This window comes from Chiloscyllium plagiosum, unplaced genomic scaffold, assembly GCF_037043375.1.
Source record: "Chiloscyllium plagiosum isolate Xiang-an unplaced genomic scaffold, Cpla_swu_hap1 HiC_scaffold_30, whole genome shotgun sequence".
In the NCBI taxonomy this organism is placed as follows: domain Eukaryota; kingdom Metazoa; phylum Chordata; class Chondrichthyes; order Orectolobiformes; family Hemiscylliidae; genus Chiloscyllium; species Chiloscyllium plagiosum.
The window spans coordinates 23,344,647-23,358,426 of record NW_028270168.1 but is presented as its reverse complement, the minus strand read 5'-3'; the positions used below and the strand labels follow the sequence as shown (position 1 = coordinate 23,358,426).

General features: G+C 41.9%; 1 long non-coding RNA gene across 1 annotated transcript in view; it reads left to right on the top strand.

Moving 5' to 3' along the window:
- Positions 1-6,627: 6,627 nt before the first annotated feature.
- The window catches only part of LOC148142161 (uncharacterized), a 61,866-nt gene continuing 54,713 nt past the window's right edge, over positions 6,628-13,780 (top strand). Inside the window, exon 1 of the long non-coding RNA XR_015752145.1 lies at positions 6,628-6,772. This is a non-coding gene — a long non-coding RNA (uncharacterized LOC148142161). The remainder of the gene's footprint in view (positions 6,773-13,780) is intronic.

Below are 13,780 nucleotides of genomic sequence, written 5' to 3'. Positions count from 1 at the left end.
TAGTAAGAAGCAGAGCAAATCAATATCTCCCACAATGAGATAGTGTGGTCAGGTGATGGAGATACAGTCAGTCTGTCTCCTAAAACATACTCAACCTGGGCACACCCAAATTGCTGCTATATTGAGCAAACTGAAATTGCGTATTACTTTTTTTCAGTTGATTGTTATCACAAGATGTATATGGATAAGGAAAACCATTTGGCCCATCCTATATTGTCAGTCCAGAAATATTCAAAAGACATCTATATAACTATAAGATCACAAGACATAGGAGTGGAAATGGGCTATTTAGCCCATCGAGTCTGGAATGCCACTTAATGAGATGATGGCTGCTCTGAAAATCCTCAATGCCACTTTCCCGCCTTTTTCATACAACTCTTGATTCCCTTACTGATTAAAAAGAAAATTGTCTATCTCTGCCCTGATTAAACCTAATGGCCTAGCCTCAACAGCCCTCTGCAGTAAAGAATTCCACAGATTTACTGCTCTCTGAGAGAAGAAATTCCTCCTCATTTCTGCCTTAAATATACAAACTCCTATTCTGAAATTATGCCATCTGGTCCTTGACAATCTCATAAGGGGACACAACCATTCTAATTAAACCCACAAATGCTCTAAGAATCATATTCGCTTCAATAAGGTCGCCTCTCATTCTTCTGAATTCTAATGACAACAAGCTCAATGCATTCGACATTTCATTATAAGACAAATCCTCCATACTAGGTATCAGCCTAGTGAAATTTCTCAGAACCTCCTGCAATGCCAGAACATCTTTCTTTAAATAAGAGGCTCAAAAGTGTTCGCTGTATTCCAGCTGTGGTCTGACTACTGCCTTGCACAGCTTTAGCAACATGTCTCTGCTTTTAGACCCCACTCCATCTGAAATAAAGACCAACATTCCATTTGCTTTCCCCATTATTTGCTGCTAGCTTTTTGTGATTCATGGCTGAGGCCTGATAAATCCCTCTGTTCTGTAGACTTCTACAGATGTTTTCCTTACAGATGTTCAGCTCCTCTATTCTTCCCGCCAAAATGCATAAACTCACATTTTTCCTACATTATATTTCATTTGTCAAGCTGTTGTCCATTCACTTAACCTGTCCAAATCCCTCTGCAGACACCTTCTGTCATCCTCACCACTGTGATCCCACCTATTTTGTGTCATATACAAACCTGGTGCTAGGACATTCACTTTTGTCATTCAAACCATTCATATAAATTGTGGTCCCAGCAATGATCCCTGTGGCACCATGCTAGTTACAGGTTGCCATTCCTGAAAATGTCTCCATTATCTCAACTCTCTTTCTTCAATTAGTTAGCTAATCTTACACAATCCCAAAACCATGAGCTCTTACCTTATTAAATGGCCTACAGTGTGGCCTCAGATTACAACAGGATCTTGATCAGATGGGCCAATGGAGTGAGAAGTGGCAGATGGAATTTAATTCAGATAAATGCGAGGTGCTGCATTTTGGGAAAGCAAATCTTAGCAGGACTTATACACTTAATGGTAAGGTCCTAGGGAGTGTTGCTGAACAAACACACCTTGGAGTGCAGGTTCATAGCTCCTTGAAAGTGGAGTTGCAGTAGATAGGATAGTGAAAAAGGCATTTGGTATGCTCTCCTTTATTGGTCAGAGTATTGAGTACAGGAGTTGGGAGGTCATGTAGTGACTGTACAGGTCATTGGTTAGGCCACTGTTGGAATAGTGCATGTAATTCTGGTCTCCTTCCTATCGGAAAGATGTTGGTGAAACTTGAAAAGGTTCAGAAAAGATTTACAAGGATGTTGCCAGGGTTTGAAGATTTGAGCTATAAGGAGAGGCTGAACAGGCTGGGGCCGTTTTCCCTGGAGCGTTGGAGGCTGAGGGGTGACCTTATAGAGGTTTACAAAATTATGATGGGCATGGATAGGATAAATAGAAAAGGTATTTTCACTGGGGTGGGGGGAGTCCAGAACTAGAGGGCATAGGTTTAGGGTGAGAGGGGAAAGAGACAAAAGACACCTAAGGGGCAACATTTCCACTCAGAGGGTGGTACGTATATGGAATGAGCTGCAGCAGAAAGCGGTGGAGGCTGGTACAATTGCGACATTTAAAATGCATCTGGATAGGGAAATGAATTGGAAGGGTTTGGAGGGATATAGGCCGGGTGCTGGCAGGTGGGACTAGATTGGGTTAGGATATCTGGTCAGCATGGATGGGTAGGACCGAAGGGTCTGTTTCCATGCTGTACATCTCTATGACTCTATGACTCTATCTGACCAAACATTTGCTGAAAATTTCAAATATATTACATGCATTACTTCTCCTTTAGCTATCCTGCTTGTTAACTGCTCAAAGAATTCTAGTAAATTTGATCAACATGATTGCTCCTTTATGAAGCCTTGCTCACTCTGCGTAATTATATGATGTATTTCTAAGTGCTCTGCTATTACATCCTTTAGAAAAGACACTAATGTTTCTCCAGTGATAGATGTTAAGTTAACTGGTTTACAGTTTTGTTTTGTCTCCTCCCCTTTTTAAATAAAGGCAACATCCAACTTCTTTAAAATAATTCTCCATTTTTTTCCATGCTACTAAACTGGAAAGTTCATTCTCAATTTTCTTCGTTCTGTACAAAAGGAGAGCTTGCTGGTGTCATTGGCAAACTTGCTTTTCAAATGTCATTTACTTAATTATTCTTATCTAAGCTAAGCAACAATTTCCTTCAAATTATAAAGCTGACAAAGTGAAGAAGTAGAAAAGAGATCACAGGTTTCACCTGATTGGAAAACCATTAATGAGATGCCCATGTTGAAGAAGGGAGAGGGACAGAAATCAGGAAATTATAAGCCAGTTAGCTTAACGTCATTGGGGAAATGCTTGAGTCCATTATGAAGGAAAAAATAGTAGAGCAATTAGAAAAGCTGAACAAAATCAGTGTCAATATGGTTTTATGCAAAGTGCCATGTTTAATAAATTTGCTCAAGTTCTTTAAGGATACAACAGGCAGATTTGATGGAAGGAGGTAGAATTGGTAGATGGAGTGTATTTGTACTTTCATAAGATATTCAATAGGGTGCCACATAAAATTATTGTCCAAGATAGGAGTTCATGGTATTGATGGCAAACTATCAGCATGGATTGAGGATTGGTTAACGTTTATGAAGGAATATCTTACAGGTTGGAAATATGCAACTAGTGGAGTCCCATGAGCATCAGTCCCAGAGACCCAATAACTTATTCTCTATATTAATTATTTAGAGGTTGGAGCAAAGTGTAACGCGTCCCAGTTTGCTGATGAGACGAAAATAAGTGGGAGGTTATGTTGCAATTGGAATGTAAGGAATCTGCAAGGGGATACTGATTGATTGAGTGAGTGGGGAAAAGCTTGGCTGTCAGAGTTTTAATGTAAGAAAGTGTGAGGTAATGCACATTGGCTGGAAGAATCAAAAAGCAGTCCATTATTTAAATGGAGAGGGACTTTTTAAAAGGGATCTGAGTGTTCATGTGCATGAAACACCAATGTTAGCATGCAGGTACAGCAAGTAATTTACAGGGAAATGCAATGTTGAGCTTTGTTGCTAGACGGTTGGAACTGATAAATGGGGATGTCATGTTACAGTGTAAAGGATATTGGTGAGGCCACATCTGGAGAACTGCATACAGTTTTGGTCCCTGCATTTAGAAAACAATTGGCATTGGAGGCTGTTCAAAAGAGATTCACTAGCTTGAGTCCTGGGGTGAAGGAATTAACTTTCAAAACCTGCTTAGGACTTTATCCATTAGAGCTTAGAGGAATGAGGGTGATGTTACTAAAACATACAGAGTTCTGAGGGGGGCTCCACAGTGAGATGTTGAAAGGATTTTTCCACTAGTGAGGTAATCTCAAACTAGGGGACATAGTTATAGAATAAAAAGATGTCTTCTCCCAGAGGGTAGTCAATGTCTGGAATTCTTCAGCCCAGAGATACCTGGAGGTTTGATCACTGAAATATTTTAAAGAGGAGGTAGATGGATTTTTGAAAGATCAGGAGATTGAAGGCTTTGTTGAGCTAACACAAATGTGGAGTTGATCAGCCATGGTCTTGTTGAATGGCAGGACAGGTTTGAGGAGCCAAAAGGCCTGCTCCTGCTCCCATTTTATATTAAGGGCTAGAAAGTATAAAATACAATATTCCTCAATCATTTATTCTCTCAAATAATAACATAATTTTCCCTTAGCTATTGCTATCTGTCTTTGAAATAAACCATTATATATATTTGTCCATTCTATGTGAAGCCATTCATTCCAAACTGTCCGTGAGGAATAGATTTATTAGAATGGTACTTGGGATGAAGAACTTCAGTTACCTGGAGATTTGTTCTCTTAAAAACAGTGAAGATTGAAGAGAGATGCTGAGACATATGAACAATTAATGTGAAACTATACCCATTGCCAGGAGGATTGATAAACTGGGCATATAGACTGTCGGTCACTGGAAAAAGGAAGTGACAGAGATATCAGAAATAGGTATACAGCAAGGACTTGTTGATTTGGCATGAACGACCTTGAAGGATGGTGCAAGTATATCTAACATTAATTTTCAAAAGGTAGTTAGGTATATACTTGAACAAATTGCAGGCCCAGATGTGGGATTAATTGGGATAGAAAGTGAGGTCTGCAGATGCTGGAGATCAGAGATGGAAATGTGTTGCTGGAAAAGCGCAGCAGGTCAGGCAGCATCTAGGGAACAGGAGAATCGACGTTTCGGGCATTAGCCCTTCTTCAGGAATGAGGACAGTTTGTCCAGCAGGCTAAGATAAAAGATAGGGAGGAGGGACTTGGGGGAGGGGCGTCGGAAATATGATAGGTGGAAAGAGGTCAAGGTGAGGCTGATAGGTCAGACTGGGGTGGGGGCGGAGAGGTCGGGAAGAAGATTGCAGGTTAGGAAGGCGGTGCTGAATTTGATGGATTTGACTGAGACAGGCTGGGGGGAGGGGAAATGAGAAAACTGGTGAAATCCGAGTTCATCCCTTGTGGTTGGAGGGTTCCTAGCCGGAAGATGAGGCGTTCTTCCTCCAACTGTCGTTTTGCTGTGGTCTGACGATGGAGGAGTCCAAAGATCTGCATATCCTTGGTGGAGTGGGAGGGGGAATTGAAATGTTGAGCTACAGGGTGGTTGGGTTGGTTGGTCCGGGTGTCCCAGAGGTGTTCTCTGAAACGCTCCGCAAGTAGGCGGCCTGTCTCCCCAATATAGAGGAGGCCACTTCCATATCCGCCACAGATTCACCTGTACCTCCACACATATCATCTATTGCATCCTCTGCACCCGATGTGGCCTCCTCTATATTGGGGAGACAGGCCACCTACTTGCGGAGCGTTTCAGAGAACACCTCTGGGACACCCGGACCAACCAACCCAACCACCCTGTAGCTCAACATTTCAATTCCCCCTCCCACTACACCAAGGATATGCAGATCTTTGGACTCCTCCATCGTCAGACCACAGCGAAACGACGGTTGGAGGAAGAACGCCTCATCTTCCGGCTAGGAACCCTCCAACCACAAGGGATGAACTCGGATTTCACCAGTTTTCTCATTTCCCCTCCCCCCAGCCTGTCTCAGTCAAATCCATCAAATTCAGCACCGCCTTCCTAACCTGCAATCTTCTTCCCGACCTCTCCGCCCCCACCCCAGTCTGACCTATCACCCTCACCTTGACCTCTTTCCACCTGTCACATTTCCGACGCCCCTCCCCCAAGTCCCTCCTCCCTATCTTTTATCTTAGCCTGCTGGATTAATTGGGATAATCAATCAAAGGCACAGTATGTCAAATGGCCTTCTTCTGTGCTTTTTATTTCTATAAAGAGGAGAATAATTTCATGTCTTACACAGCAGAAACTGGGTGTTTATGAAAGTTGGATGGGAGTGATGAAATCCTTGGCCTTGAAAGAACCAATACAATTTACTTTTTCCAGTGTTTCATTATTAAACTTACCTGTTATGCTATCAACTTGTATAAGCTATATTATATACAAGAAGCGCTGCAGTAACTGACTTCTGCTGATTGTACAGCACCTTCCAAACATATTTACCAACTTGAAGGATAAGGGCAGCATGTACATAGGAACACCACCACCTGCAAGTTTCCTTCCAAGTCCCATGTTCAGGTGCCTGCTTCAGAGGCTGAGCATTCGATACACCTTGATTGAGGGAGGACTTTAAGATCCAGCTATAGCATGTTCCTTCAGTGTCGCTGGGTTAAAATCCTGGAACTCCCTCCCTAACTGCCCTGTAAGCATACCCACATCACAGTGGTTCAAGAAAGCACTGACTGCTATCTCCTCAAAGGCAATTAAGGAAGGGCAAATGTTAGCTTCACCCACATCCTGTGAAAAATAGAAAACTTTGAACAGAGTTTGCTCAGGAAGTAATTGTTGAATCTTTGAACAAAATGTTTCAGCAGTTTGATAGTGTTACTGAAATGGTAAACAAGTGGAAAACAACAGCTGTGGCATAAATTGCCCAAGTGGGAATCTGATAGAAATCGGATTTCACAACTTTGAGAAAGGTATGTCGATTGCACAAGAAAATATCATCTGCACTGTTACAGCTATTTTGGTTGATTAGATAAAGTGAAGAACAGTCTTAACAGGTTAAAGGGAGCAGGCTTGTTCATATGCTCTGTTCAACCACGTCACATATGTCAAGGAGATGCAGGCTGAAGGAATTACAATCATAGGGAAGATCTTTAATATAAAGAGGTTTTGTACGTATTGCAACTTTTACACTGGAGAAAGTAACAGGAAGGTGAGAGCTTTAAAATATGGATCTTATGGCTAGCAATGCATTCAGCCACTTGTTTGAAATTGTAGTTTGCTTTGGCAGAAACATAATCTGAAGTTCCTTCATTCCTCTGTTATTGGTCTATAAATGCAACTTTATGAAGAGCATTCCAATGATGCCATGACATGTGCTGTTTGAACAGTGTGTCCATCAGGAATGTTGCAGTCTGACGTAATGTACATTTTGCTTTCTGATTTGTTGTAACTCTTATTGAAAATATATGTTGCCTACTATGAACTGAAATCAGATTTTGTGGATGAATGAGTGAAATTGCATCATTGTTGAAACTAAAACTTCACAATTGTTTGGTTCGTTTCACAACTTCAGGATATCCCAAGGTCCTTTGCAGCTTAGGAAGCATGTTTGGAGTTGAATTGAACCCAGGGAATGGGGGTTTCTCTGATGCCTCCAATTGGGAAGGCCCAAAGGTTGACAAATCCCAGCCCCAAGAGCTGCTGATCAATTAGCAGCCATTTAGACTCCACTGCTAGCTGTGCCATTGGGAATAGTGACAACTGGGGCCCAGGTTACATGCAAGTGAGCATGGGAAGGGCTTGCTGGCTGGAAGAGGTGGATGGCAGTGGTTTTCAGAAGAAAGGGTAGAGGATGACTCTCATTAGACCTCCTGATCCCAATTCTGGACCCCTCAATCAGGAATTGTGGGTCTGAAAAAGATGATGGCCCCTTCCACCTACCAAGCCTTCAAGCAAACTAGGAAATATGCATACAGAGTTAATTCTCTCTCTGATCATACTTTGCATGATTTGCACTGCAATATAAAATAGCACAGGACAATTCCAAACCACACCAGACAATCAAGTTACAAGGTTTTGACAGTCATGACTATGTCTGCCATCTATTTCCTGTCCCTCGTCATTTCACACCAGTGCATTTAGAGTGAATTCCTTTCAAAATTTCTTAATCAATGTCTTTCACATTTCTCTTGCTGAATTTTGCATATAGAACATAGAACATAGAAAATTATAGCACAGTACAGGCCCTTCGGCCCTTGAAGTTGCGCTGACCTGTCATACCAATCTGAAGCCCATCTAACCTACACCATTCCATGTACATCCATATGCTTGTCCAATGACAACTTAAATATACTTAAAGTTGGTGAATCTACTACCGTTGCAGGCAAAGCATTTCATACCCTTACTACTCTCTGAGTAAAGGAACTACCTTTGACCTCTGTCCTATATCTATCACCCCTCAATTTAAAGCTATGTCCCCTCATGCTCGCCAAGATCATACTTGGAAAAAGGCTCTCCCTGTCCACCCTATCTAACCCTCCGATTATCTTATACGTCTCTATTAAGTCACTTCTCAACCTTCTTCTCTCTCACGAAAACAGCCTCAAGGCCCTCAGCCTTTCCTCGTAAGACCTTCCCTCCATACCAGGCAACATCCTAGTAAATCTCCTCTGCACCCTTTCCAAAGCGTCCACATCCTTCTTATAATGTGGTGACCAGAACTGTACACAATACTCCAAGTGCGGCCACACCAGAGTTTTGTACAGCTGCAGCATAATCTCCTGGTTCCCTCTATTAATAAAAGCTATAACACTGCATGCCTTCTTAACAACCCTGTCAACCTGGGTGGCAACTTTCAAGGATCTGTGTACCTGGACACTGAGATCTCCCTGCTCATCTACACTACCAAGAATCTTACCATTAGCCCAGTACTTTGCATTCCGGTTACTCCGACCAAAGTGAATCACCTCACACTTGTCCGCATTAAACTCCATTTGCCACCTCTCAGCCCAGCTCTGCAGCTTATCTATGTCTCTCTGTAACCTACAACATCCTTTGTCACTATCCACAATTCCACCAACCTTAGTGTCATCTTCAAATTTACTAACCCAACCTTCTACGCCCTCATCCAGGTCGTTTATAAAAATGATTAACAGCAGTGGACCCAACACCAACCCTTGCAGTACACCACTGGTAACTGGACTCCAGGATGAACATTTCCCATCAACCACCGCCCTCTGTCTTCTTTCAGCAAGCCAATTACTGATCCAAACTGCTATATCTCCCACAATCCCATTCTTCCACATTTTGTACAATAGCCTACTGGGGGGAACCTTATCGAATGCCTTGCTGAAATCCATATACACCACATCAACCGGTTTACTCTCATCTACCTGTTTGGTCACCTTCTCAAAGAACTCAATAAGGTTTGTGAGGCACGACCCACCCTTCACAAAACTGTGCTGACTATTCCTAATCAAATTATTCTTTTCTAGATGATTATAAATCCTATCTCTTATAACCTTTTCCATCACTTTACTAAGAACTGAAGTAAGGCTCACTAGTCTATAATTACCTGGGTTGTCTCTACTCCCCTTCTTGAACAGGGGAACCACATTTGCTATCCTCCAGTCTTCTGGCACTATTCCTGTAGACAACGATGATTTAAAGATCAATGCCAATGGCTCAGCAATCTCCTCCCTGATTTCCCAGAGGATCCTAGGATAAATCCCATCCGGCCCAGGGGACTTATCTATTTTCACACTCTGCAGGATTTCTGATACCATTTCCTTCTGAACCTCAATCACACCTATGCTTTATTTTTCTTGAGAAACTCAGTGTAATTCTATTAAATCTCTGTACAGGATCAGCAAGAACTGGAAAACTAACACCTGATTATTATACTGTTCAGTAAAGGCTGAAATCAAAATATAGAAGTGCCTAAAATGTCATCCTTTCATCACTTTTCTACTATTGATATAGTTCTCCTTATCAGCAAGAACATAGTCATCTTAAAATAAGTCAACTTGTACAAACCAAAGTAGCTCATGATGGGTGGTTTTCAGAAATTGGTCAAACCCTGCATTCAACACCAGATGGAAAACATGACATACACATACTGAGTGACTTTTTAGTTTGCTAGTCAGGCAGGCCGCGCGATAATCAGGCATCTCCAAACTTTAAAACTGTAAATTGATCAGTACTAATAAAAGTAGTTCTGGAGAAACCCAGTAGATCTGGTCGCATCCATAGTGAGAGGAATTAAAGGAATTAAGGGCTACGGGGAGAATGCGGATAAGTGGAGTTGAAATGCCCATCAGCCATGATTGAATGGCGGAGTAGACTCGAAGGGCCGAATGGCCTTACTTCCGCTCCTATGTCTTATGGCCTTATGGAGAGAAACATGGCTAATGTTTCAAGTCTAGCATGGCTCACCTTTGAAACTGATACTTCCAGACCTTTCAATTTTTATTTCAGATTTCCAGCATTCACAGTATTTTGCTTTTAAATATATCTACAGATTTGGAGACATTGCATCTGAAAGTGCCTCACATTTCTCACAATGTCTAATCCCAGTGAACACCTTTTTGATAAAGGCAAAACTCACTTGATGTAATGAACGTCTTCCTTAATGAAACTGCCTTTGTATGTTGACAGACTATTTATAAAATTGTTACAATGTGTAAGGAGGCTCAGTTTTGTGGAGGTCCAAAAATCCGTATTATGGGTGTGATTTTTGAATGATTCTCAGAAACGTGTGGTTTGTTGATAAAAAGTTAAAGCAAACAGGGAGAAGAAGCAGTAGACAACTGCAGAGGCAGCAAGGTACAGCACAGAACAGTCAGCGACTTGGATAATACCAACCTAATTTAAGGAGCAGGGTACTGACATTTGTAATTGTCGATTTAAATTGAAAGGAGAGCAAGGTTTTTTTTTAGATTAGATTAGATTACTTACAGTGTGGAAACAGGCCCTTCGGCCCAACAAGTCCACACCGACCCGCCGAAGCGCAACCCACCCATACGTTTACCCCTTACCTAACACTACGGGCAATTTAGCATAGCCAATTCACCTGACCTGCACATCTTTGGACTGTGGGAGGAAACCGGAGCACCCGGAGGAAACCCACGCAGACACGGGGAGAACGTGCAAACTCCACACAGTTAGTCACCTGAGGCGGGAATTGAACCCGGGTCTCTGGCGCTGTGAGGCAGCAGTGCTAACCACTGTGCCACCGTGCCGCCCATAATGATGTTCTGATGTTTGTAAATGCATCAGTGATTAAGAAGAGGAGTTTATCATTTTCATGCCCCGGATGAGTTCAGGTTGATAATGACAGATAGGAGTATCAGAGCTAAGTGAGAGTTCACTGGCTATACATGTGGTATGTCTAGTTGTGTCGCATGGTCATCCATGGCTCCATGCCTATTTGCTGTTAAATCAAAAAATCAAGTTCAAACTCCAAACTCCAAATGACTTGAGCATGTCACCTGAGTAAACACTGGGGAAGGTCTGTTCATCTTTTTGGGAGAAATGTTAAATTGAGATGTCGCCTCAGCTTGTCAGATTGGATAGAATGGATCCTGTAGCACTTTTCAGAACATGGAAATTCTCTCAATGTCCTACCCATTGCTTATCTCTCAGGCAATAGATTCTCCAGTCATGATTCTTTTGGGGATTCTGCTATGCATAAATTGGTTGCCACATATCCTACACTATAACAGAGGTTGTGTTTCAAAACCGTGAAGTAATTTGGCTGTTCTTAAGTTGGTAAAGGTGCTACATAATTTTTTTTTATTTTAGTATAAAGAAGATTCACTATGGTTTTCCACATTATTAGTAGGTTTTCTTGCATTTCATGGTAACATGTTATGCCAACATTCATTTAGCTTTCACTTGTTACAGTGAAGTTGCAAATTTTCCAGAGGAAGACTCTCTTTCAACTCTGCCAGCATCTTGTACAGATAAACATTATAGGCTGAATGTTATTTTTTTTTGGCTAAAGTAATGTTGCATCAAGATTTTTGGAGGAGTTCTCACTACTAGGCCAAGCGAGGTTTCTTGGCACCTCTCATCAAACGCGCCTCATTAACTACCTATAATGCCCCTGTGTCCTCACATCTAATTCTACGCCAACTTACCATAGGCCCTTCTCAGAACAACTCATAAGACAGTGAATATCTACTAAAAGACTGCTACCCCTTGCAAGTGGCCCTTACTGGTATGGTAATGGCACAGCAGCTACAATGCCACACTGTCCATGGCACATAGGTGACACTCATGGCTGACATTCCCTTGCAAATACAACTCAATTCTCTCACCTGTTGCTGTTTAACCACCGCAACACAAAACTTACCTCTCCTTACCTATGTCCCATCTTGAACACCTTCTCTGAGTCTGTGCCTCTTTGCTTCCAACGCCCACTGTCAATGTGCATCTCCTCATTGTCCAATAGGAGAACATCACATACAGTTGAACAATTACAAACATGAGCTTTTATTTCTCGCCATTGAAAAGGAACACAGCAAAACCAAAACCAATGGAGTTCAACCCCATAATTTAAAGTAAATCCTGGCATTGTGGGCAACAGCTTATCAACAAACCACACGTTTCTGAGAATCATTCAAAAATCACACCCATAATACGGATTTTTGGACCTCCACAAAACTGAGCCTCCTTACACATTGTAACAATTTTATAAATAGTCTGTCAACATACAAAGGCAGTTTTATTAAGGAAGACGTTCATTACATCAAGTGAGTAATCAAGCCTGCTGCACTCAGCTCCCATCTACCTGAAGCAAGTGTGAATGGATCCTCTCTGACTCATAGCATTAACCTCCACCACTTTGTGACATGGCCATTTGACTGAAAAGAACATGCAGTATGTAGGCTGCATAGCTGGCATGTGCTATAGGTGTTAGATTGACATCTGGTGTGCTGTACCCATACCGTACCTTGGTAGATTCTTCCTAACAAGCAGCCTATCTGTGTGCTCTTTGTTGAAGAGTACCTCAAAACAGCCATATTGATAGCCTTTGGCTCTGGTTAAAGTGCTAACAGACATGGCATGGCAAAGCTAGGCATGGATGGTGCAAGAATGTGGGTAGTCACGAAGTGAGTGAGCTAACAACCATGAGATGCTGTCTGATCTAATCTGTGAGCAAGGTGCCTGCCTCTATGCTCAAGGTGACTCAGTTGCAGCCTTTCAATATTTGTTGCTGGTGCACTCTGTGATCCAAGCCTGTGTTTCCTGAACATTTTGCAAAGATGTGCACGGACAGTGTGGCTTTGGAGCTGCTGTGTCATTACCATTAAGGGGCAAAGATGTACCATGGTGTTTGTGAGGGGTTGGCAAATACCAGGTGCTAATGTTTGTGGATGAGGAGTGCATGCGATTGATGCTTGTGGATTGTGGCCTGAAATTCTGTTTGGTCAGAAGCAACATGGAGGTCCTTCAGAGCAAGAAGTGAGCTGACATCAGCAGGTATTTGCTCTGCCTTCCCTCTCGAGATTTCTACAAGCTGAGCTTGTTTGGTACATTTGGTAAGATATGCAACATCTTGGACTTTGAGTATTAATTGTGGCAAAAATTGAATGCTGACTTCCAGCATCTGCAGTTAAAGAGTCATAGATTCATAGAGAGTTACAGCATGGAAACATATTATTTGTCCAACTCATCCAAGCTGACCAGATATCTTAAACTAATCTAGTCCCATTTGCCAGCACTTTGCCCATTTCCCTTCAAACCCTTCCTATTCATATACCTATCCAGATACCTTTTAAATATTGCAATTGTACCAGCCTCCACCACTTCCTCTGGCAGCTCATTCCATTCACGTACCACCCTCTGCGTGAAAAAGTTGTCCCTTAGATCCCTTTTATATCTTTCCCCCTCACCTCAAACTTATGCCCTCTAGTTCTAGACTCCCCTACTTCAGAGAAAAGACCTTGTTGATTTACCCTATGCATGGTCCACATGAGTTATTTGTTTTTGTGTTTGTATTAATTGGGCAAGTTGTTTAACAAGCAATAATCTCTCTTAAATGGCAACTCGTCCAATTCAGCCACAAATCCCACCATCACCCACATCATTCAGACCCCTATAAGCTTCCATCCAGTATATTTCTAAACCAATTCTGGACAATTTACTTTAATAAAATTTACATTTAATAAATGTCTGTGCACATTTATCTATATATATTACTTTTAAAATACAT